Source organism: Cyprinodon variegatus, unplaced genomic scaffold (assembly GCF_000732505.1).
Source record: "Cyprinodon variegatus isolate N-32 unplaced genomic scaffold, C_variegatus-1.0 Scaffold413, whole genome shotgun sequence".
NCBI lineage: Eukaryota > Metazoa > Chordata > Actinopteri > Cyprinodontiformes > Cyprinodontidae > Cyprinodon > Cyprinodon variegatus.
In genome coordinates this window covers 590,265-614,584 of record NW_015150866.1, presented here as the reverse complement: position 1 = coordinate 614,584, position 24,320 = coordinate 590,265, and the positions used below count along the sequence as shown (strand labels likewise).

General features: G+C 41.1%; 1 protein-coding gene across 1 annotated transcript in view; it reads left to right on the top strand.

Moving 5' to 3' along the window:
• The first annotated feature begins 2,023 nt into the window (after window positions 1-2,023).
• The window catches only part of LOC107093204 (unconventional myosin-IXa-like), a 182,769-nt gene continuing 160,472 nt past the window's right edge, over window positions 2,024-24,320 (top strand). Inside the window, exon 1 of the mRNA XM_015388090.1 lies at window positions 2,024-2,303. The gene's annotated coding sequence lies outside the window, so the exon portion shown is untranslated. The remainder of the gene's footprint in view (window positions 2,304-24,320) is intronic.

Genomic DNA, 24,320 nt, shown 5'->3' with positions numbered 1-24,320 from the left:
GTAATAATTTATTAATATCAAAAATGTATTTCTGTTTTTTCTTTTTACATATTTTGTTAAAATGCCAAATAAGGACTTCAAACCAAAAAAAAGTAATTTTCTGTTTTGCTTTATTCTTGGATCGGGCTTTAAAGGGTTAATTAACGGTTTGTTTGTTTTATGTCAAATTTGGTGTCACTCATATAAAATATCTTGTTCTACTTTATCATAAGAATACATTAAAATACGTATTTTTACTCACAATGAATTCACACATAATGTCTAAAGCATCTAGACTTTTACTGATGGAAGCCAGGAGGCTTAGCAGGCCAGCAGGGGGCGCCAACGAGCGCTGGAGATGTTGACAGATTTTTAAACTGCCAGACTATTCAATAAAGGAATGAGCAGGATGAAACCTTTTTGAATCTTTGCTTTTCAAAGAATCCAAGATAATTTAAAAGTTAAATTCCAACTTCAGCTAAGATTTTAAATTATATATCATACAATTAAGTTTCTTTGATCATATTTTGTATTATGCTTCCAGTTATAATTAAACTCTAGGAGATTTTCATGGTTCCCGGGGTCCACAAAACAAAAACAAAAATCACTTAACATTTAAACATTCATTTAAAAATTAAACATTACAGACATTATTATAGAGGTCGTCAGAACTCATTCCAATAAAATATTACATTCATATCCAGTACATTAGTTCTGACTTTCATACAATCAATATGTTCATTCACAACTCACACATTTAAATAGTGCATTCTTAAATAATATTTAAAAGATGCTTTACTATTCAGTTCATGTATATTAAGTGGGCAGTTATTCCAACAACTGATGGCATGATAAATAACTGTTCATTTGATTTTGGACATGTAAAATCACCTGACTTTGTCATATAAGAATGAACCTGACCACGTCTGAAAATTTGGTTATATAAGAAAACAGGTTGAGAAGAACAGACCGTGTTTCTAAAAATGTTTTGTTGTATTGCAAGCCAACCTTTCAAAACAAAAACAACTTGTAATACATCTGAACCCATTTTGAGTCCATTTCAACATATAGCTGACAATTTCTTGTTAGCACGATCTCTGAAACAAGCAAAGCACACAAAGCCATGCTGATAATTTAGTTAATTTATTGTTGGCTCTTTGGTCACATCTGTCCACATACAAGGTCAAACCGTGAAGCTCGGGTCACCTAATAGCGGATGCTGCCTCTTTAGTCCCACCAAACCTTCAGTTTAAATACTCACAAAAAAACATAAGATTATCCATCAAATTCCATACTTTAAACTCTTCATGCATGCTGAGGTAGTGAATGCAATTTAATTCATCCACTCTTATCACCTCATGTTGAGGTAAAGATGGTGTCTCCAATGGGACAAGGAAGGGACAGGGAGGATGATAAATAAATCTGCATCATAATCTAGTTCATGTTCTGTTAATCTATGTACAACAGCTGGAGTTAAAATAGAAGTTTGCAAAAGCAGATTACAATTGACATAAATCTTACTCTGCATATTAAAGAAAAGCTGTCTGATCAGGTTATGCAAGTCCAAGTATTTCATAATTTAAATAATTTATTGTAAAAAAAAAAAAAAAAAAAAAAAGCATATAAACCTATTATTATTTAGAAAAAAAAAAAAAAAAAAAAAAGTAGTCCAGATTACCTAAAACAGCCAGTTTTTGTGCTCTTACTCCTAAATTGATTGTGCAAAGTGTTGTTTTAAACAAATAGTCTTTGCTGTTTTGGGTGTTGTTTGTTTCACTCCGTTGTTTTTTAATGTAATTTTATCCTCCCCATTAAAGTGTGAGAGAATAGCACCCTGAGTAGAGCGCCATATTGCCTCTATATGTAAACATACCTCAGATGCAACATAATTCACTGTGGGCAGAGGATAAGCCATTCTCCTGTTGAAAACAATTTCACTTTTTCTAACTGGAGGGTCCTCCCCAATCACACCCACCCACACACGTATCACCATAAAGCTCCCACCCCACGCCGTGCGTGGACGCGCTTTGCATAGATTGTGGACGTGAAAAAAGGAGAGAGGGAACTGAGAGCAGAGAGGAGGAGGAGGACGCAGGACTACAGCGCGGAGAGAAGGCAGAGTCTGGATGATATTCGCAGCAGATCCGGAGCGCCGAGCCGCCGGAAGAGCTGACGTGGTGGGGATCGTGGAGTAGGATTGCCCCCCTTTCCCCTCCCTTCCTCTGCGGTGAAATCAAGCCGAGGTTTTCGCGCAGGACGCGCGCGGCTCGCTGCTCTTCCTCGTCAGAAAAGAGGAAGGTTTCCGGAGGAGCGGAGTGACGGAGGTAACGCTTGGTTTTGGTGTAGCGCAGCTGTCAGTCAGTCAGTCAGTCTGTCCATCTGCAGCCTCCTGCGCTCAGCCTCAGCAGAGCCGCGGGTTCGGCTCCTTACAGAATGTCCCCCTGTCCTGTTTGCTTACATAATGCAACATTCCAGATGTTGCAGCGTGTGTCTGTGTGCGCTGCAGTCCGCCATAGATCTGTGATGGTGACATCCTGTGGAGCGCCATCCATTCAGGGCCAGCCCTCAAAGCTGGCTGCATTGTCGCAGTGAGATCTGATGATTATGTGGAGCTGGCGGCGTAAAGGCTGCAGAGCTCACTGTTTGTGCGTTTTACTTCCCCTTTTTTACAGGACCCCCCCTCCCCTGCTGCTCCATCAGTCTGCTGCTGAGTGATGGGGCCTGGCTGCTTTTTATAGCTGGACCAAGGACATTCAGATGCAGCTCTTTAAAGGAGAGTCTATACTCATGTGGAAGAGGCTGAGCAGACAGACAACCTTCAAACAAATTCAGCAAACAGGCTGTTGGTAGAGAATAACAGGGATTTGCTTAAGAATCAGTCTGCAACCTGACATGTTGGACATGTCAGATTGGAAATCATGTTCCTTGTGTTCCTAGGCTGTGGAAATCATGCTTCAGGAATAGTTTGATCAGCAAATCTGAAGGTGTTGACCTAGTCTCCATATTCCATTGATATTTCTCCAATCTAGCCGATCAGGGATGTGCTGCACACACAAGTCTTGTGTCAAGGACTTGGATCTGCTGCCAGTCTCTTGTGCCACATAACGAAGCCCTCTGTCCGGGTTCTAGTGGGTTCCAGTGCTGCTGTGGAGGTGGTTGTAATGTTATACCTCCTCTGTGTATCCAAACATCTTCATAATTAAAGCAGAATTTCACCAATTGCAGGTCTTTTTGGCTAATTTTGACGTTAAGTAGCAGCCATTCAAAATGGTCCTTCCCAGTCAAACACCAGCTGAATGGCTGCATACTTTCCTGTGACTCTCAGCAAAATCCCAACTTCCAGCCACTGGCCTTCTCCTTGGCGCGCATTTTATTTTTTTTTAACTCTGACTCCACCCTTTCATTGAATTACAGAATCTGACTAGTACAAATAGTGATGTTTAAAAAGGGATTGTAAGGGACCAGTCAAGGAAAGTGGGTAAATTTTGAATGGCTACTACCGTACCTAAAGATGATGACAGTTTCATAGATCTCCTTTCCCCTGTTTAAAAACTATGAGTAGATATAAGAACAGCATTTCCAGTGTGTTTTTTTCTCTCAGCTTACTGCTGCAAGTGGTCATACCTTTACATATTTGTAGCAGAGATTATCTCAAACTGTGTGTTTCATGATCATTTCATGTTAAACATGAGTGTATTATTCTAACGGAAGGTTGACAATGATATGCGGGTTGACCGTTTATACTGCCATCTCATATTAGCATAGCTTGATTAGCACATTTAGTATTCACTAAAACACACTGAGGCCCTTAAGCTTCCAAAACACCGGAGGATGGTTCAGTTTGCCCCCCCCTTCACTCTGTAGCATCTTTAACACCGTGTGTTTTCTTATCAAGGTGACCTGATGGCTCTTATGTATGATCGGAGAAGAAGTTTCTGTTTGTCTCAGCCAGTTACCACCAGTCAAGACTAATAATGCCAAAAATCACAAGATTCAGGTCAACAGTCAATTTGTTGGTGAATCTTTGCGCCAAAGTCATTTGAACATTTGAGAGAGATCTAATCAGTATATTTTTTGTAGTTTACAGCTGCAAGACAACCACAATCAAAGCTTCTTTGTTATCTTTGTGTGTATCAGAACTCAAAATATGATTTTTGGACCATCTTGCATGTTAAAACAGGCCTGCGTGACCTCGGACCAGACGACCAATGCCCTGGAGCTCCATGTCCAATCAGTCTGCAAGTCTAAACAGTTTTCTCTCCTCCTCCCTCAGCCCTGTGGTGGTCCGAATGAGACGCCACATTAACGGTACTTTTAGGGAACGAAGTAAAGCCCTTAAATGTGCACTTTCAAATTGTAATTCAGCCTGCTGGTTCTTTGTACTTATGTGATCCGCAGTTGTCCGTCTCATTCTCGGTCACTGCAGAATTCCGGTATTGCGATGTCAACTTGCTGACATTAACATTTCATTCAGGTTATTATGCAAGTGGCAAAGCCCTTAAGAGCAGAGCTGGAAACATTGCTGTGACAGCTCCAGCTGCCCTAGCAGTGCACACTCTAGTGTGGAGGAGAAGCTCAAAGGCAGCTCAAAGACTCTTGGGTTTAGACATGACAGGAGTGACAGATCCGCTGTGATTTGCTGACTACTGAGTCCAGTCACAGGTTTCATTGGTCCTAAAGTGGTAATCTCAATCATGGTTCAGGGAAGTTTTTTTTCCTCTCACACTGTAGGCCTGGAAAATGATTGCATTTGAAATATAATCACATTTTAATAAATCAGTTTTTCCAAAACGCAGAGCCACTAGCTTTGTTGCACCGGCCGTTTAAATGGCATTTTTACTATTAAAGTGGGTTAGCTGCTACAGGAACAAGTTTCATTTGGGCACGAAACCCAGGCATGCTGGCTATAGGTAACCATGGTCTCTGGGACAAGAGAGGATTCAAGACAATGACCACAATGAAACCAAGCATGTATATTGCAAACTTTTAGTTCAGAGGAAAATCACAGACACCATTTTGGTTGTAAAAACATTCCAGTCAGTATTTCCGGCAAAATTGCACAGTCTAAGCCCACAGTGGGAACCTTGGTACGGTACCAACCCAACAGCCTGTCCCTGTGTTGTTGCTGACCATTTCTATCCTTTTGTAAGCACAGTTGCAAATGTTCTGCTTCCTGCTAGATCACGAGCAATGCTGAGCTATGATGTCAGAGAAGTGGTTCTTGAACATGACAGTAATGGTCTTTGTTCTCAGCAGCTATGTGCTTGTAATTAGTGTCATAAATGTAAGGCTGCCATGTCTGATATTATCATGTCTGTATGGGTCAAATCCCTGAGGGATGTTAAGTCTTGGCCTGGGAGAATTAAGGCAAATTTAAAAGCAAAAGGGGGTCCAGCCATGTACCTGCAAGGTGCAGCTTTTAGGTGAGTTTATCTTGGCATTCTACAAGTGATCCAACATGGTAAAAATAGGCGTGAATATATCAATCTGCTGCTTTGGCTTCCTCTAACCTTCGGATTTTCAATGCCCTCCACACCCTACTGTATCTGGTTGATATCCTTACCCGGGCTAACGGATATGCAGGTTCAAAACCATCAGCTAGGACTCAAAGTTGAAGAGGCCTAGAGGGAATGTTTGAAATGCATAATTAGCCCAAGGTTTCTTCCCAACAACATCACTCAAGGTTTTGGTAAAATTCTTTTTAAAAGAAATCATTATTTGTTTTTCATTAAAACTTTTGGACTAAACTTAAGAGGTGGGATCTTGACCCAAATGACCTTCGCTTCAAAGGTTCTTTGATTTAAGTTGTTAAGATAACAAAATACCTGCCAACTCTATCCTGACAATAAACGAGGCATCCCATAATCAACCCTTCATTTCAATTCAGTTTATTTCTATAGCACCAATTCATTACCCACGTCATCTCAAGGCACTTTACAGCCCAACCAGATCAAACAGACAAATTGATTCAAAGTTTTCTATCTAGAGAAAACTAATTGATTGCATTAATTAATTGACTCTTCAGCAATCCCTCACACTAAGCATGCTTGTAGCGACAGTGGAGAGGAAATACTCCCTTTTAACAGGAAGAAACCTCCAGCAGAACCAGAGTTGATGTGAGGGTTCTGGGGTTCAAGGACACAGAAGCAGACATAGAAAAAGAAGCAGAGATACAAAATGCCAATGTTAACCAGCTCCACAGGCGGCCCCCTCCAGGAAACGCACAGCCAGGCAGACGAGCTCTGAGCCAGCTCCCATATCAGGATGAAAGAGAGAGCACATCCAGTTAGTCACAATCAGAGAAACAGGACTACACTGGAAAACAGGCCGATCTCCAGCATCTATAACAAAGGTGTTGATGGCAGCAGCACAGCTGACATTTCTCTCCAGGGTGGAGTCACAGCCAAACAGGAACAGACCAGATGAAGCTACTATGAGAACAGATACTGCAGAGTGGGAGAATAGAGATATGATGAAAACGCTTTTCCTATGTCCTCCAGCAGTCTAGGCCTATAGCAGCATAACTATAGAGATAGCTCAGAATAACCTTAGCCACTCTGTCTACTTTTAAGGGTAGGCTTAAAACTTTCCTTTTTGATAAAGCTTATAGTTAGTGTCTGCCTCACGGACTAAAACTGGTAGTTGGTTGCACAGGAGAGGAACCTGATAACTAAAAGATCTGCAACCTGCTGACAAGTTTGAATTCAACTTTATTTCAGATTAATTCACCATCTTGAGAAAATGGTCAATCCAAGTGTCCTTGTCTTTATGCCCACTGTGGTAATTGGTTGAATTTGCTGCTGCTGCACACATCATCATTTAAGGGGACACCAGCGTGAGGTTGATGCTTCACATGCCATGGAAGTGTGCTGATGTGTCTGCTGAGCAGGTGTATTTATAGAGCCTTCCACAATGGCGGTTTAGTTGGTGTGGGTTTAGGAGATCTGAAATAGCATCTGTCTTTGTCCTACGGCAGACTAGATGAGCGCAGTCATCAGGTTTCCATTGTTATCGCTGAAGTTTCCCTGAGGAATGTCAGAACTGTCGGATACAGTTTCCTCAAAATGCCTTTTTGGGGGGGGCTGCCTTTAGTTTGGGACGAAACCTTCAGTTTTTTAAATATCTGATGCTGGAAACTTCACCGTCGATGCCTCCATATGTTTACTTGTGTCTTCCAGATTATCTAAAATACTAAGCAACATAGATTGCAGTGTTTTTATGCAGTGTGTTGTTTATGTCAGGCATGCTAAACAATATCCATGTGGAAAATGTGCGGAGAGCAGTTTGTCAAAATGAAATTCAATGAGTAAGCGATCCTGCGTTTACTGAAAAGTCATGAGGAATTAACTAGTCTTGCCTTTTTTTTCTAGGTTTAGATGTAAAATGTAGATTTTTTTTCCCTATTTGAAGCTGTTTAGCTGTTTGTCCAGTGCCAGAAGGAAGAAAGGCTGATATTAGCTGAGTAAGTGTGTTAGCCAGCTAGGGGTCCACCGCTATAGCCAGCCTGCAGTCAGTTGCTAAACGCATATTCCATTCCTAGCTTACTCTATGTAGTTTTATAGCAGCATCACCATCATTTTGATGATGACACTCCTTTGACTACTTTTATTTTTTTCTTTGCAGAAATATATCAGGAGAGCTTGATAAGAGTCTCCTGCATGCTTATGTAGAGCACAATCTAGGTCCAAAGTGGGTCCTGGGGGGCTGCTGTCCTGCAGGTTTTAGAAGATTTCTGCTGATTTCCAGCTTTAGCTGATTAACAGGCTGTTGCTGAACTGCATCCATCAGAATCAGCTGAGATGAACCAGAAACATCCAGGCCCGCTTTGGACAAGCCTATGGATTGTCTAACTGCCCATGTGTGTTTCTGGACATTATCAATATTTAGTGATTGTTCATCCAACTTCTAAAAGAGAAGTGTTATTCTCTCACTGAGGAGATACAAGGTGAGTTTTGGTTGGTGATGAATTGTTGTTGATATTGAGCACCTCTTGGATTGAGCAGGATGTTTTTTTTGTTTTTTTTCTTTTTTGGCGGGTTCTATACTAATGCCTGGGGATGGGTGACCTCTTGGTTTGCATGTGACTTGCTGTCTGGTGCTTTGGTAAAGGTCTAAGTTTTTCCTGAGAGCTTCTCCAGTTTATCCTTCATTCTAGAATTTTTGGTGAAAACTATTTGTTGGTTGGCCATTACAAAAATAACTAATTAAAACCAAACTTAATAAAAATAAATTGGCCTTTATTGATACACCAGGTGTGTATGCTCAATTCAGATTTTTTGCTAAATCTGTTATTTTTTATTTATTTATTTTTTTTAAGGTAGGCCCTTTTAAATATGATGCTGTCAGATTATCAGAATGATTCAAGACTGCATGTGCAGAAACTGTGATTGGAAGGGGGAGTGTGAGGGGGTTAGAGTTAGAGTGTGAAGGGGAGTGCCTAGTGGGTAAGAGCAGTGAGCTTGTGCTCTGAGAAGGTTGCAAGTACCCAGTTTGAATCCCACTGCCTTCACTCTGGGTTCCTGAACAAAACCCTTAACCCCACACTGCTCCCCGGGCGCCACACAATGACAGCCCACTGCTCCCCATGGTGACGCATTAAATGGAGAAGTAAATCTCTTTAATGTGATAAAGTTAAATTTTTTTTTTTTGTTACTATTATTATTATTATTTCATTGTTTCTGGAAGTGTTCAATAATTTTGTTCAAAATATAACTATGGAAAAAATGTAGAAAAAAAAAAACTACAGGCTAGCATCTGTTCTTTGTTTATATCAGAAAGTTTTAGAATGATGGGAGCTGATGATATTAAGGCCAAATCATAGTGACACAAAGTGAGGTAAGAAGAAAGCAGCACAGCTGTTAACAACGGTCTTATATGGAGCACTGAGTGCTAATGCTGTGCTGGTTTAGTTAGAGCCTGGAGAGTGGAAGAAGGATAAAATACAACATGACCCTTCATACAGCGACGCATATCAGACTTAGTTAAACGTATGGAAGTGAAAAAACTGGATTTTTTTTATGCCCGTTCACATTGGTTTCATTTCCCTGCAGTGGAAACGCAGCCAAAGTTATACATAAATTACTGATTGAGGTATCTATCCCCCTCAGTTAAAAAATGCTCTGTAAACCCAACAATGGTTGCAATTTAATTTCTGTCACTGTTTGTAATCTTTTAATAATTTAAACATATTTCTTTGATTGAAGGTGATATGGAAGTTTTACAGTAGTAGCATTCAAACTTTCCCCACTTTTCTTGCCTGGTCCCCTACAATTCCTTTTTAAACATCAATCTTTGTACTAAAATATTCTTTCTGTCATGATTTATGGACATTAAGATTCTAAGAGAAGCGTCGTCTCCTCGTCAGACCCTGTAATTTAGTGAAGGGTGTCACTCCAGTGGCTGGAAGTTTGAGGGGAATTGCTGGGAGCTGCAGGGAAGTCTGCTGTCATTCAGCTGCTGTTTTGGGAAGGGCTCCTTTGAATGGCTGCTACTGTAGGTTGCTGTGCCAGACCTGTGACATAAATCTTATTAAGAATCTAAAGGCAGGTTAGGATTAGAAGCCTTCGAACCTCACAGATCAGATTTGTTTCCAAAATGTTAGTGGAAACACAGAAATCAGGTCAGTTATTTATGCTTAAGTTACTGTAGGAGAGGAGCATGATTGCTTATAAATACTTTTTATTTAGTCATTCAGAGTGGTGAATGAGAAGCAGTGAAAAATTAAAAGCTAACAAATTTTTTATCATCTTTGAGAGAGGTGTGTTATTTTATTTGAGGAAATAACATTTTCATTGATGAGAAATGATTAGAATTGAAATCAGACAGTATGAATAGTTGTGGACCTAACTGAATGGTTGATGGGAGGCTTTTAGCTTTCAGCTGGTTGCAGATCAGAGCCCATCAAGGGAGAATTTATGAAAACTCAGAGCATCTGCTCACATTTGCTGCTTGTCACTTAGTGACCTGTTGACCTTTTAAAGCTCATTTTGCACCCAGACTCAAAGTGATTTGTAATAAATTCACAGAAGCACTCAAAGACCTCTGTCACTCACTGGGCAATCAGAAGAGAGTTTCTTGCATCGAGAGTCACTAGGAAACGAGGTTTTGTTCCCATTGTGCTCATCTAAGACAAAGAACAAAAGCAAAGAAAACAAAATGGCAGATGATTTTCTATTGCTTTTTGATTCTGTGAGATGATCCTTAAATCCTTTTCAACTGTTCACACCTTCTTTCACAAAGGAGCTTCCTCAGTCTGGCTTGTTTAACAGGCAGCGATTATAAGGATGGTGGCAGACGTCCTTTTTTTTCCGGCCAGACTCGGTTCGCGGCGCTGCTTTTTTATTCTTTTGGCCTTTCAAAGCAGGGAGCTCTGTTCATTTCTGAATCTATTTTCGCCTTTCACAAGCCTTTAATGTCTCTATTTAACCCCGCGTTGAGGCTGCATGTGCTTTAGGCGACGTTTATAAAGGGATCCTCTTGTGCAAATACACAGGCCTAGCTTACTTTGACACAGAATTGGAGCCGTTGATGATGATTCCTGTAACAGGCTAGCAGCTGGGGATGGCTTTGCCCTGGGGAAACATAACAACACTCTGCCATAATGTGCTGCACTGGTGTTGGATAGATTGGTAGATGAGCTGCAGACATGATTAGCTGGAAGCCTGTTGGACAGGACATCTGTTCTTGCCTGTCAGACACCTTCGGACTGTGCCTTCAGGTTACTAACTTGTGCATTTAATTTATTGGAATTAAAGCTACACCATATCATCCAATAGCAATGCTGAATGAGGGCATTGATATCTGTGTTACCATCTGTGGTGATGCTCATATTGTTTGACTGGATGCTTTCTACTCTACTGATTCTGAGATGATAAAACTCACAGAAAATGTGGGAAAACTGAAATGTTAAACAAAAAACAGCTGTCAAAGGGATTAGTTTCAGACGTGGCAAAGAATGAACATGTTTTAGAGATAATTTATTCATTAAAACATACAACTAATTAAATCAAGAACAAGTCAAATGTCTTATTACGTACAAACATTAGATGAAGGTAACTTTAAATTTTTAGATTTTTCAGCTTCTAAAAAAGAGATAATAAAGCATATATAATACATACATTTTTTGCATTACTACCAAGAGAAAAAGATTACTAAATGTGTTTATTCAGAATATATGTATACCCATTTAGCTTTAGGGAACTGCAGCAACAAACTCGGTGAAGTTGTTTGGGCTCCCGTTTTGTAAAAGAAGCAACATCCTCTGATTTTGTTTGCTTTTTATTTTTCCTTTATTATAGATCAGGGGCACACAATTACACCAAGTACTGGAGCTGAGAGCAATACTTCTGTAAAGGATGATGACCTGGTCTCATGCACTGTCTCTATTAGACTGTGTCCACATCGTATGTGATGGTACCATTTGGATTTAGCTGCTTTTATATTAATCAACATTGTGGAAAAAAGGCATTCTATGAAATTTAATAAAGGAGACAATATATGATACCCATCAAGTAGATGTTTCAGCTTTTTTAAAAGACTGAGAAGGTAATGTGAAATTAATCAGAATCAAGTTTGTTGCCAAGTGGGTTTGAACTTACAAAGAATTGGACTTGGTATATCTGCTTTGCTTCATGGTTGAGCTCCTTTAAACACAAGCGGAAACTGGATTTTATCATCAATACGCTGTTTTCTGTTATCCATAATCTTCAGCTAAATAGCTGCAATGGATAACCTTTCAAAATGAATCTCATTAGTCTTTATTATTGATGATTTAAATCAGCTCATCCAGTTTGGTTTTAAACTGATCGTTAAAAACATGAATTTTCATTTTACTCTCTAATGATGATGATTGAAAGTGCTCAATACTAAAAAACAACAAAGCAAAATAAACAAAAAAAAAAACACTTGTTTTTTTTCTCTCCCAGCATCAAGTGTGGCCCTCAAATTGTATAAATTTGCACATATAAATCATTTATTAGCATTTCTGATGTAACAGCCCCTTTATGTAAAGATGCTCCTTTGTTGTTTGTGTGCAGCTAAATTGGAGAGATATACATCACTGCCTTATGTAGGCAACTATAGATGGAACCACAGTGCCTGCTTGTATCACATTTAAACAGGCTTGATGTTCTTTAACCCCAGAAGCAATTTTAAGACGTCTTAAACGCTGCACAGAACCTTTAGAACAAATGAAACTAGTTTGGACATCATAACTCTAATATGTATGAGTATTGTAAATAAAGTAAAAAAAAAACCCAATCCACTAGACTTTGTTTCCAAGTTTGAAGACGTCTTGCTTCCCATCCATGAAGCTTCTTCAATTCAGAATGTCAGAAATGGCGTTTGAGTTTGCTTTATACAGCAGCCCCACAAAGCCTTCTTGTTGTTTGGAAAACATGCACATTGAAACGGACAAACGGGTCCAGCCCTTTAGAATGGGGTTATTGGGCTTCTTTTGTTAGCCTGCGAAGTCCCATACCTGTCTATGTCTCTGAAAGGGGGGTCGTTAAAGGGAATTGTTGGCCTTCTCTTCCCCTGTAAAATGGTTGGGGTTGAGATGATAGTGGGAAGGAATCAGCTCTATTGTAGGTTTTTGAAAGCTGAAATCTGAGTCCTGCTCCTCTGTTTAAGGTTGGTTGGTTGACTGAGAATCTTCACCAGCATCATACAGAGTAATCGTTTGGAAATTATGCCAAAAATTAATGCATTCAACAGGCCACCTTCATAACTGACCTTGCATAAACAAATGACTGTCTGTCGTGCAAACCTAAAGTGCTGTTGGTAGTAGTGGAGTGTTTGGTTTGTAATAATAATAATACTAATTTAACTTTATTGATCTCACATTGGAGAAATTTACCTCTGCATTTAACCCATCCCCATGGGGATCAGTGGGCTGCCATCATGGGTGCCCGGGGAGCAGTGTGGGGTTGAGGGTCTTGCTCAGGGACCCACAGTGGCACTCTGTGGGAGTGGGGCTCGACCTCAAAACTTCAGGATTCCAAGCTCTATGCCCTGACCACAAGGCCTACACTCCCTAAAGCGTGTGACCACAGCAGTTTGAGCTGTAATTCCAGCTTCAGCTGTTTCCCAAATAATCCTAACATGTTTGGTCAATGATTTCACTCACCCTCAGCTTTCTATCAATGATTAAAGCAGCAGTAAGTCATTTTCTAGTGGTGCTTCAGAACCTTTTATGTCAATTAACTGTTTAACTGTTTTCCTCTTTGGACAGAAGCTTCCTTTGCCCTTTCTGCTGCCCTATCACGTCACAAAACTTTCAAAATCCCAGGTGTGTCCCAGGGGCAATCAGGTGTGAAGCTACTGATGCCAAAGATCTAGATTGAGCTGTTTGTCTTGCCGTGAAAACAAGAACAGATCTGTGAGATTTCCTGCTAGTGGCAGTGAGGGGAAATGACAGACCATCGACCGTCTCATAAACACTTAGAATACACCACAGGGACTTGAAAGACAATATATTGAGGTAAAAATGCTACATAGTGCTGCTCTAATAGCTGGATTATGGCGATAAGTGATGGAAGAAAAAGAGACTAGAATCCACTGAAGCTCCAAATCTCTCTCTGCCTGTAGACCCTTGGGTGGTTTGAAGAGAAAGATCCCATCCGCATGATCCACATGACCCCTAACTTAAGAATTAAGAGAGCAGTAATCTGCCCTGCTGAGGTGTCTTTGATCAGTACCAAGATTCCCTGAAAACCTTAAGGTCACTGGGTTACTGCTGATTTTACTACTGACTAAAGCCAAGCGGAGGGACTTTCAGTGCACTGATCTGTGAGAAAGTATTTAAACTATTTGTAGTTATTTCTATATACTCCACATCCATTTGTTTTAGAAAAATGTGTCTTTGTTACTCTTGGGCAGCTGGACAGAACAAATTTCCAAACCAAAACCGATCCGTCACAGCTGGACGTTTGTTTAAGGAACCCACAAAAAACAAGTGCGAGGTTCTGAGAGGATGCCTTGTACAAACATTTCAAATCACCGGTACATGATGAGGCTTCAGTCAGCCTGTATAAAGGGAGAAATTTCCTCTGAACACCACCGGGTTGATTCAGGTGTTATGGACCCTCAGTCTGCTGATGGTTGCATTGTTTGTCTCACTGTGTTAGTGGCAGATTGATGGAGCCGCTGCTAAGATTGACAGATCTAGTTCGGTCGGCTGCTTGGCGCTATAGCCGGCTGAGAGTCTCTCTCTAAGGGGGTAAACCAGCTGTAACACTCTGGTTCCTCTGCAGCCATGGAGGCAGGGCCAGATTTTGGAAATTGGGGCCCTAGGCAAAGACAGGCATGGGACCCTCTGAACTGAGAAGACAGCACATAAAACAGACACATTATACAGATACACACATTGTTATAGAATAGACATACATTATGTACTAAACTTGGACTATTCTTAAAGATATTTTAAGATATCTGAAATATATATTATGACTAGGAAAAATGACAATTCAAGATATCTTTAATCACATTTTGGTGAGTCAATATGCCTTTTAAGATATCTCAAATGAGGGCACCCGATTCATCATTCAAAGTCACACACATCAGGGATTAAAATCAAAATATCTCAAAGTTAATTTTGACTGTTAAGAACTAGATTTTTTTGATAGCTGAATTAGGAAATAGCCTCCTAGTGCTGTCACTGAGCTGTCCAAACAGTTGCCTGCAGAATTTAGCGTGGCTTCAATGGTGCTGCGTCTTCTTGACAAAGTTGTTTCAAAATGCCACACTATAGAAAGAACTCTGCTGTATGGGATGTGCAGAGAACAAGAACTCTGTCAAAGGCTGCTTCAGAAATATGCTGTGAATTTAGTTTGGAGCTGGATATTCAAGCTCTGCTGAGTTGGCGGCACCTGTCTTACGGTCGATCAGATTCAGTCGCTCAGACTTCAGCCAGCCGCTCTCTGTTACTCCCTCTTCTTACTGGCAGTGGTTCTTTTAGGGACCTTCAACACAGTTCCTAATCAAGCACTCTTGTGAAATAGAAATAAATAAATTATACATCTTTTTCACTGTTATTATAAGCATTCTAAAGGCATTTTACCCAACGGATTTTTATTAAAAACATAATGTGCACAAATAAGTAATAGCTGTATTAAATATATATGTAAACAGAGTTTTATGGGGCTCCCAGAAACTTGGGGCCCGAGGCAACTGCCTGGTTTTGCCTAATGGTAAATCTGCCTCTCCATGGAGGACTTCCGATGACTGCCTTGTTTTTGCCAATCGAGCCATAAAATTTATAGCAAACTCAGCTGGTGTTTTCTGTTCACCAGCTGATTTGTGATTGCACCTTTAACTGAAGAGCTGTTGTTTTGCTTGAGTGGACCTCCTCTTTGAGTTAAATGCTCTTAAATAAGTGTGTTACTCTTATTTTAGTGCTTGCTTGTTTAAAAACATTGACTGAGGCACTGGTCCTGCATTGGGCTGAGCGCTGCTGCCAAATGACGTCCTGCAGAAGAGAGCTGGCAGCATCCAAGAGGAATCTGAATACTTCACAGTGCGACAGGCATGGAAGGCGAGCATGTGACCTGCAGTCTGCCACCGCTCTCATGCAGTATGCTGTTGCCTGTGTGTGTGTGAGACAGTTGTGGCCATGGCCAGAACAAAGCAGTCTGCAACCAGAGGACTTGGGCGTGGCATGCCAGCTTGATCGGGCGCCATCCATCGTAAGCTTTTGGATGTTTCAGAAAGCTTTGCTCTGACCAGGGAGGGATATTTGTCAGCAGGATAAAACCTTTTAAGGTTATTCCTGGTGAAAAATGTCTTTGGAAATTTAAAATCTTATTATTCAAAGGAATATCCCCCCCCCCTTTTTTGTGTACTTTTACTTTAAAATCTTTTCTGTCCCAGCTTCAATCTCATTGTCTTCCCTCACTGCTCCTCTTTCTGGTGACTATAAAAGCTTTATCATTCTGCCAAGGTTGCCTGAAAGTTGCTCTATCCTGCAGACTGTCCTACTTTTGGGTGTAACTCTAAACTGGGACGCCATAATATGAATACAGCAGGTAGAGGATGATGATTCTCAAGCTCAAAGTCACATGACAAGTGGCTGGATTGTCTGAGGAAAATGCAGCTTGAAGCAGAGCAACATTCTTGCATACGATGGGGTAAAGGGTAGACACTTCGGATGTTGCAGTTGTTGAGTATTTATTGACCCCTTTCATGTCTGGTGTTAGCATTTGTCAGTGGGAAGCTGCTGGCTCTCTGATGTCAGTAAATAAATGTGTGAATGTAGCATGTTCATGCAGTTCATGTGTTTTTTTGTTATTTTTGCTCTGCCTAAGTTGACTTCATGCTGTTTTTCCAGCACTGTGCTTAAAGGTATTGTGGAGGACTTCTCAAGTTTTTGAAAGGAAAAGTCAGCTCATATTCAGAATTCAAACTTCTGAAAGTACTTTAAATGTCAAATTATTACATACTGTTCAATAAATAAGTGTTTTTAATTGAGAGTAATTTTCATTTGAATGTGCTTTACTGGAGGCCTCCATGTTTGTCAAAGAACACTTCTGCCACCTACTGGTTAGTGGCGTCACGGTGCGGTATCGGCTGTTGATCAAGTCCCAGTGCTGTATCTGGTGTTTGTCCCAACGCGCTATTATCCTCGTCATCTTGAAAACATTCTACGTTTCAACATATTACGCCAGAAGTTTGATATCAAATCCTCCCTCTTCAAGTTGGCGATCCAACGACCAACCAGTCCGTGGAGGATCAGGAATCAGAAAGCTGAAATAACACTTTTTTTTTTCACTTTTCCCCAATGTATTCCAGCATCCAGCTGCCATGTATGTGGGCATCGTCAGTTTCACTATAGCTCTGGTGAATTTCAATGGTGAAGTCCTCTGGAAATCTTCAATAATTGTTGTTGATTGCAGATGTGTCTAGTAGTTCCCATTGATTCTGCTTGTAAAGCGGGGAGAATGGCGCTAGGCTTACCGCTCTGTGACGTCACTGCTGGAAGATGGCAGGAGGGAGGGGTTACTATATTTGGGCAAAAATGGCCATTCCCAGACTCTGTGATCTTGAAGAAAATTTTTGTTTTTATTTTTTTACTTATTAACGCTTAATTCATTAATTCGCCGACTGGACTTTTCCTTTAATGAATATCTGGAAAATTTAGATTTTTGTTTGCTACTACACACGATGTCAGGGCTCGAATTAATTGCATTTGCAAGATAATTGCAGTAAAAAATACTAGAGGTACTCAGTTTTTAGTCGCATTACATTTTATGAGGTTAAGCCACTGACTTTCTCACACCGGCCCTTTAGATCGTAGTTATTTGCTTAACGTAGGTTTGCAGCCATGCATGAGAGAACCTTGCTGCTTGTGCACAAATCAGTGCTAGAAGTAAGCACTTTTCATGCTACAGTGAAATCTCAGGGCAATACTGAAACGATAAAACCCAGGCTTGCATGTGCTACAGCAGTTAGAAAATTTTAATCAAATCTTTATCCCAATTTGAGAAAAAAACTTTCTTAACTAAAATAAATTTCTGCTAAATATCTAAACTGGTCATTGGTCCTTTTTCAATGACTGTAATGTGGAAGATGAGCATCGAGCCTAGCAACAGGCATACTGGCTTTTTTATAGATTTCAGTATAGATCATCTGGAGAAGCAGGGATATGCAAAGCTTAGTCGTTTATCCTCCTCCTCCTCATTGGGCTGCAGACCATGGGCTCGTGTCGGCTCGTGGTCCTTGAGAAGACGTAACTTCTTTAACCTTCCCTGTCAGGCAGCAGTTGCTAGGAGGCAGACTCACTCTCTTGCAGCTGGAAAAAAGCAGCTTGTTTGCAACAATGAAGAGCTCTGCTGAAGAGATGTCCCTCGTTTTATTAACCTAACATAAAAGCAGCGCCAGGTAAGAGATGTTTTCCTGTCTTCCCCTCATATCTTGGGCATTTCAAACACTGTGATGCATTAAAAATGAGGCTGCTGCCCAGGTGTGCACCGTTGCTTCGCTGAGTTGTCCTCACATTGTCCTGAGGAAATATGGCATCTTCATCTGGGTCACGGCTGTTTTTTTTTCTTCCCGTTTGATATGTAAATGACTGTTTGCTAGGAGCAAACCTGCTGTAAGAATCACATATTTTACCCATTTTTCTGACCTGAATAAAACCAAAAGAGCTGAAAATACTACTTATTGAAATGAATATCTCTTTGCACAGCAATTATATCTTGAAGCTTGTCAGGTTTGACTACTTGTGATTTGGTAATTTGTCACTATTTACCAAGAATCTGTGAGTACTCAGAAGACCGACCCTAAATGGATATTATTACTGCTGTAACTGAATGTATGGGGCATGTTTTAGGCGGAGGGAAGTGAAGATGGATGGTGGGACGTGTAGTCCATCTATCAGGGAGTCCACTTTACAGCCTGTGTCTATAATGAAAAGCTCTCAGACGGCATAATGAGCTGAGCTGAGCAGCTCCACTAACGACTCATCCAGAACAATAAAAGAAAGCTTGCTGTGTAAAATGAGCTGCAGACGGTGCGCTCCTCATTGGCTAGGGGGAACCAAGGCAGGCCAGCCAGCCATTGGCTGGCGGCTGTGGAGTAGCTGCATTGTGGCTGGCTGTTGTCACGGCGAAGCGGAGGTCCCATTGGGAGATGGTGACACGGTGACAGAACAGCGTGAGTGTGGCGGATTCATAAAGCTCGGGTCAGGTGGAGCACCGTGGGCTCGGGTTTTGTTGAAGAAGGCTTGCAGAAGGTGGCCTGCTGAGGCTTCATGGGTGTAAATGAAGCGGATTGAGTCGTGATACACTCACCACCCTCAACTCACAGCAATCAAACAATCCAATTTTCAAACCTTGCTTTGACTCAGGTGTTTGAACTTTGCTAACATGACAGACCTTTCAATTCAGTTTATTTATATAGATTTATTTCACAACACATGTCATTTTAAGGCACTTTACAGAAACAGTTCACCAGATCATCCAGTCAAATTGATTAAAAGTTTTCTATCTAAGGAAAACCAGTTGATTGCATCGACTCATTGACTCTTCAGCAATCCCTCATACTAAGCATACTTATAGTGACAGTGAAGAGGAAAAACTCCCTTTGAACAGAAGAGAAACCTCCAGGAGAACCAGGCTCAGTGTGAGCGGCCATCTGCTGAGGCCTACTGGGGTTCAAGGAGACAGAAGCAGACATAGAAAAAGAAGCATAGATACAAAAGGCAGCCCCGTCCAGGAAACACACAGCCAGGCAGACGAGCTCCATGCCAGCTCCCATGTCAGAGGATGAAGAGAACACATCCAGCAAGTTGCAGTCAGAGAAACGTGATTACACTGAAAAACAGGCAGATTTCCAACATATATAAACAAAGGTATTTATGGCAGCAGCACAGCTGATATTCCTCTCCACGATGGTGTCACACGGGAACAGACGAGGCAAAGATACAATGGGAAAAAGCAGAGAGCATAACGTTAGAGATGCTCTCTGCTAACAGATTCTGCAGAGTGGGAGAATAGAGAGAGAATGAAGCAGAATGATGAAATGGGGGTCCCTATGTCCTCCGGCAGTGTAAGCCTATAGCAGAATAACTATAGAGATAGCTCAGGATAGCCTGAGCCACTCTAACTATAAGCTTTATCAAAAAGAACATTTTTGTGATATCGTATTGTGAACCAAGTATCGTCAAATGTATCGTATCAGAGCAAAGATGCCTACAGCAGGGTGGGTCATTTTGAAAGAATTTAGCCAAATTATGCCAAAATGTGTAAACGCATTTTTGTTCACCTCATAAAAAGGATTCTTATCAAATGAGGATTATTTCCATTGTACGACTCCTTCTTATTACTTACATTGCATGTCAACCGTGTTTGTAGCAATTTGTAAAGCTAACTGTGCATCAACCACAGAGATGATAAAATTGACTACTGCTATGAACTCCATTATACATGGAAATTGGAAACACCTGAAAATATCCAGAAAACCGACATAAGAAGGAAATGACTCTACTTTCCTGGATGCCAGCCATCGGTGGTTGAACAACAACGATGCACTTTACTCTGCGATGTCGGACAGAGATGATAAGATGTGTCTTATGTGTTTTTAATGTCCTGTAATACTACAGGTATTTGTTTAAAAAAATAGATACATGGGAAAGTTAATATAGAAGCACTAAAGCCTTGTCTTAAGGGGTTTTGGAAAGTAAAAAGAGAAAAGTGGGCGTTGTCCTTTGTAAGGGTTTAGAAATTTGTTGGATGGGTTATTTCTTCCTGCTGTATCTCATGTGTAATTGAAATGTTTGAGGTTGTCCCTTTTATAGCTGTTTGATAGCGTAAACCTTCCCTTACTGGTTGAATGTTTTGAGTCTTAAAGGTCGTCTGTTTGTAATATTAAAAAATAACTCCAGTTCTGATGGCTCTGGTGTAAAACCAGTACATGTAATGTCTATAGATAAAACTGTTACTTCCTGTGAAAATGGGGTGTTTCTTTTTTGAGAACCTTTGCGGCAATGCAACCGAAAGCCAACACGTCTACGGAGAAGAAGGTATCTCTGCTCCCACTGAGTGAGTCTTACACAGGGAACCTAGATGCGGTCGCCAAGAGGGACCAGTTTAAATTTGCTGACCCTTGGGTCCCTCGGCGCGTGCCCGCTGACAGCTGATTAGGCCTGTGGACAGAGAAAGGAGGCGGAGCATCTGCTGCCAGAGGGAAAACAATCAGCCAGCGGACCAGTGATCTCTAACCGGATTTGGTGGCTGGATGGGTGGGGGTGTGGGGGAGGGGAGACTGCGTCTGTGCTGCATGTCTGGATCGCCTTCTGGACTGTGTGCGCTGGTGATTAGATGGGCCTTTTGTTTTCATGATGTTTGGTGAAGGGATGAAATTTAATGAGCCTACATGTTGGTCAGACTGATGGAAATGTTAAAGGTGACAGGCTGCCTGGCGGCATGGGTTAATAGAAATGCAAACCTGCCTTTTAAAAGTATTCTTAGCTCTGGGTCTTTTCTTATTTAGTCTAATTTCATCCAGCAGACCATCTCTCTTGATCGAACAAAGGTCAGCTCTCCCTAAATCTGGCCTCAGTAGAACGGCAGTAAAAACCAAAGCTGATGTTGAGAGAAAGCTATAACCATTCCTGTTTACAGTTTGCTGTGCCGCAAAAATCCGCACGGTTGGCGGCTGCAGAGAAGCGTCTCTGCTGGGAAAACTGGTCAGACTGGATGATAAGCTGTGGGAAGCTGCAAAGGACTAGAGACGGGGATGAGGCTTTACCCTCTACCAGGACGTTTGTCTCTAAAACAGCCAGCTGGAGCTGCAAAGGGAGGGGTTAGGGGAAGGCATGTTCACATGTTAGAGTGGTCTAGTCAAAGTTCAGACCTTAATCTGATATGGAACCTGTCAGGGCTTGAAAATTGATGTTAAGACATTCTCCATCCAAGATGGCCGAACTTCAGATATTCTCTAAATCCGAACGTATAAGCTGGTGGAAATGCTCATTAAGAGAATTGCAGATTGATTTAAATTTGTGCCACATTTTTATGATTTTGTGGCATGAATTTGAATTATTTTATATACGATTGCTTCAAAGTTAAGTTATGTTGCTCTGTGACGTAGAAACCTAATGAAAGTACATCTAAAAAAATAAACAAACCAAATACCCCAAACTTCTGGGGGTTATTTACCTTTGGGACTCACTGTATTAAAAACAGCTGCATGAGATAAAATGAAACATCAAAAAGTGGTGAAGTTTTAAGGAATCCTTCAGGATTTTACATGGTGGAGTTGAAGCTGACATCTTGCAGAGTTTTTCTGACAGATGTTTCCTTGCAGAGCGCTGTGTGATGCGTCCACAATTAAAACTGTACAGTCAGCTGCACAGGTTAAAAGCTTATCTTGATGGTCTGCTGCAGGTCTGACGCTTTGGTTACGTTTTCTTTTGCAGCTCTCTCTACGGCTCTGAGGATGACGCACTGTTCTGTATCCGTGAGGTGTGTGTATTGAATGCGGTGAGTGCTTTGTGGTAGATCTTAAAAGGGAGTTTAAAGAGCTCATTGCTTCCTGCACCTTACTTTGAGAAGCTTGTGCAGAAAATAAAAGCCACTCAGATGAGTGAATATTTAGCCGACTGCATCTGTTTGTCTTCGCCTCCTGCTGTGTCTTTGGTTGATGGAGGAGCTCCTTGTGAAAATGTTTCCTCCATCTCTGCCGCGCAGTAACACGGACTTCCTCATCATTTCACACTCGCATGCAAACATGGTTTATTGATGAAGATGTTATCACACGCTTACTCCTTCATCTTTTGTGTTATCCTAACATGTTTGCGTTCCAGCAGGTGTAGTGTAGTTGGCGGAAATGATGACGGCGGTGTATGTGTCCGTCTCTTGGCTCGTGCCCTCAGGCTGTAGATGGGAGATGGGTCTGGCCTAGTGGAGGCGTTCCTGGTGCTAAATGAAGTGGACCTAATCCAGTGTCAGTGATATCACCGCTGCACGGCGCTCGTCTCCTCCCTCAGGGTCCGTGCAGAGGCATGAGGCTGCTGCAAACTTGGAGTGATCTTTAAAATGTCATCATGCATGAGGCTCATCTATATAAAGCAAAGCTGTGGTCAGCAGGCGACCAAAATGAAAACATGGGCCTGATTTGGAAGCTCGACTCCAGCCCGGATGCTGAGCTGCGAGTTTGTCACGGTTTCTGTTTCTGAGATATAATCCTCAGAGGATTTGGCTCCGTTCTGTTTCATGGTCCTCTCTAATCTGTGCAGGATTGGACTCGGAGGGGCAGAGAGGATGGCTGAGCCAGGCCTGTTGCCATGGAAACGTACAGACTGAGGATAATCATTGGGAATCTGCTTTCAGGGAAAAACGAAAAAAAAAAAAAAAAATGTTTGAAGTGTTTCTGTTTCCAGGCAGATTTAAAAAGTCCTTTTTTGGTTGAGAGCTCCTGTTGTAGATCTGGATCTCTATTAAAGAGGCTTTTTTAGCCTTAATTGTTTGGACACTGATGAAAACGGTCCAAATGTCTGACTGTGGGAGTTTATTCAATAGCTTTTAATCTAAATGTCCAGATTGAAATCTTGTTTGATCTGATGGACCAGTTCAGGTTGACTAATCACACTCTACCACCTGGGAAATAAACAAGCACAACAGCCATACCCTTCAACCAAATCACTGAAGATTTCCATTAAACCCTCACATGCTGTCTGCATGAATCCTTTATTGTTCTGCATATTGCTCAGATTTAATGGATTGAACAGCTCTTTATATCTATGTTTATGTAAGACTGCTAGAAAACGATCATGAGTTCTACTTTTGTCATTGTTAATGTTGGTATACTGACGTGAATAATTAAGAACTAATTGTTGGAAGTTTAGAGTTGATTCACTAAAATATAAAATAGTACGTTCCATTTGAAAATGACTCTTATGTGGTGCGATGCACGTTTACACGATGGTATCAATTGGAGATTAACCGAAATGTTTTTTTGTTTTTTTCAAAGGCTTATACCAATTATTTTGGCATAATTCAAATTACATAGGGCAAATTCTTACAGCATATATATTCATTTTTTTCCTCCATTTGCATGATAAAATGTACAATGATAGCAAATATTATACGGTCTCAATTTAAAACGAAATAAACAATTCATAACGATTAATAGAAATGTAAACAATGGATGGCAAATGGAGGGAACAGCAAAGCATGCGCTTAATGTGATCGGCTAAATAGACTAATGAATCGGCTAAATACACTAATGAATCGGTGAACACTTGAACCAATCGGCTGATAGAAGAAAAGAATGTAGATGCGGTCGGTGGATATCAATGAGCCCTTTCTTTTGGCTCCGCCCACTGTGAAGTGGAGATATTTCTGAAGTTGTTATGCCATAATGGAGAGTAAACCAAGCTATGCAGCTTTCAGACCAGTTTATCATTATTTTACCTTGAGCTGCTGCTGCTGTTTCCGTACATATCAGTGTCTGTATGACCTACTTGGAGCTGCACAGCATGCGGATGGCCTGCAGGTCATCCTCTCAGTTCATGGCTCTCAGGTGTCTTGGCGGTTTAATATTTAGTTGACTTAAAGATGCAGAAAACGGACTGAAAACCTGTTCTCTGGGTTCCTCTGAGTATGGTTGCAGAACATACTGCTCCTGGCATTCCTTTCCCGGTCTGTGCTGAGATCTGGTCCCCCTGGACAGTAAACCCGCCTGTGGCCAGCATTTGTCCAGGCTCACACATGTTAAGCTTCAATGAAAGGGAGTTGGAAATATTTCATTCTTTTCAGGAAAGGCCAGGACAACAGTAATACTAAACTCCTCCAGTTCTGGAAATGGCTCATTCACCAGACATCTGTTGACTTTTTAAATGGGCT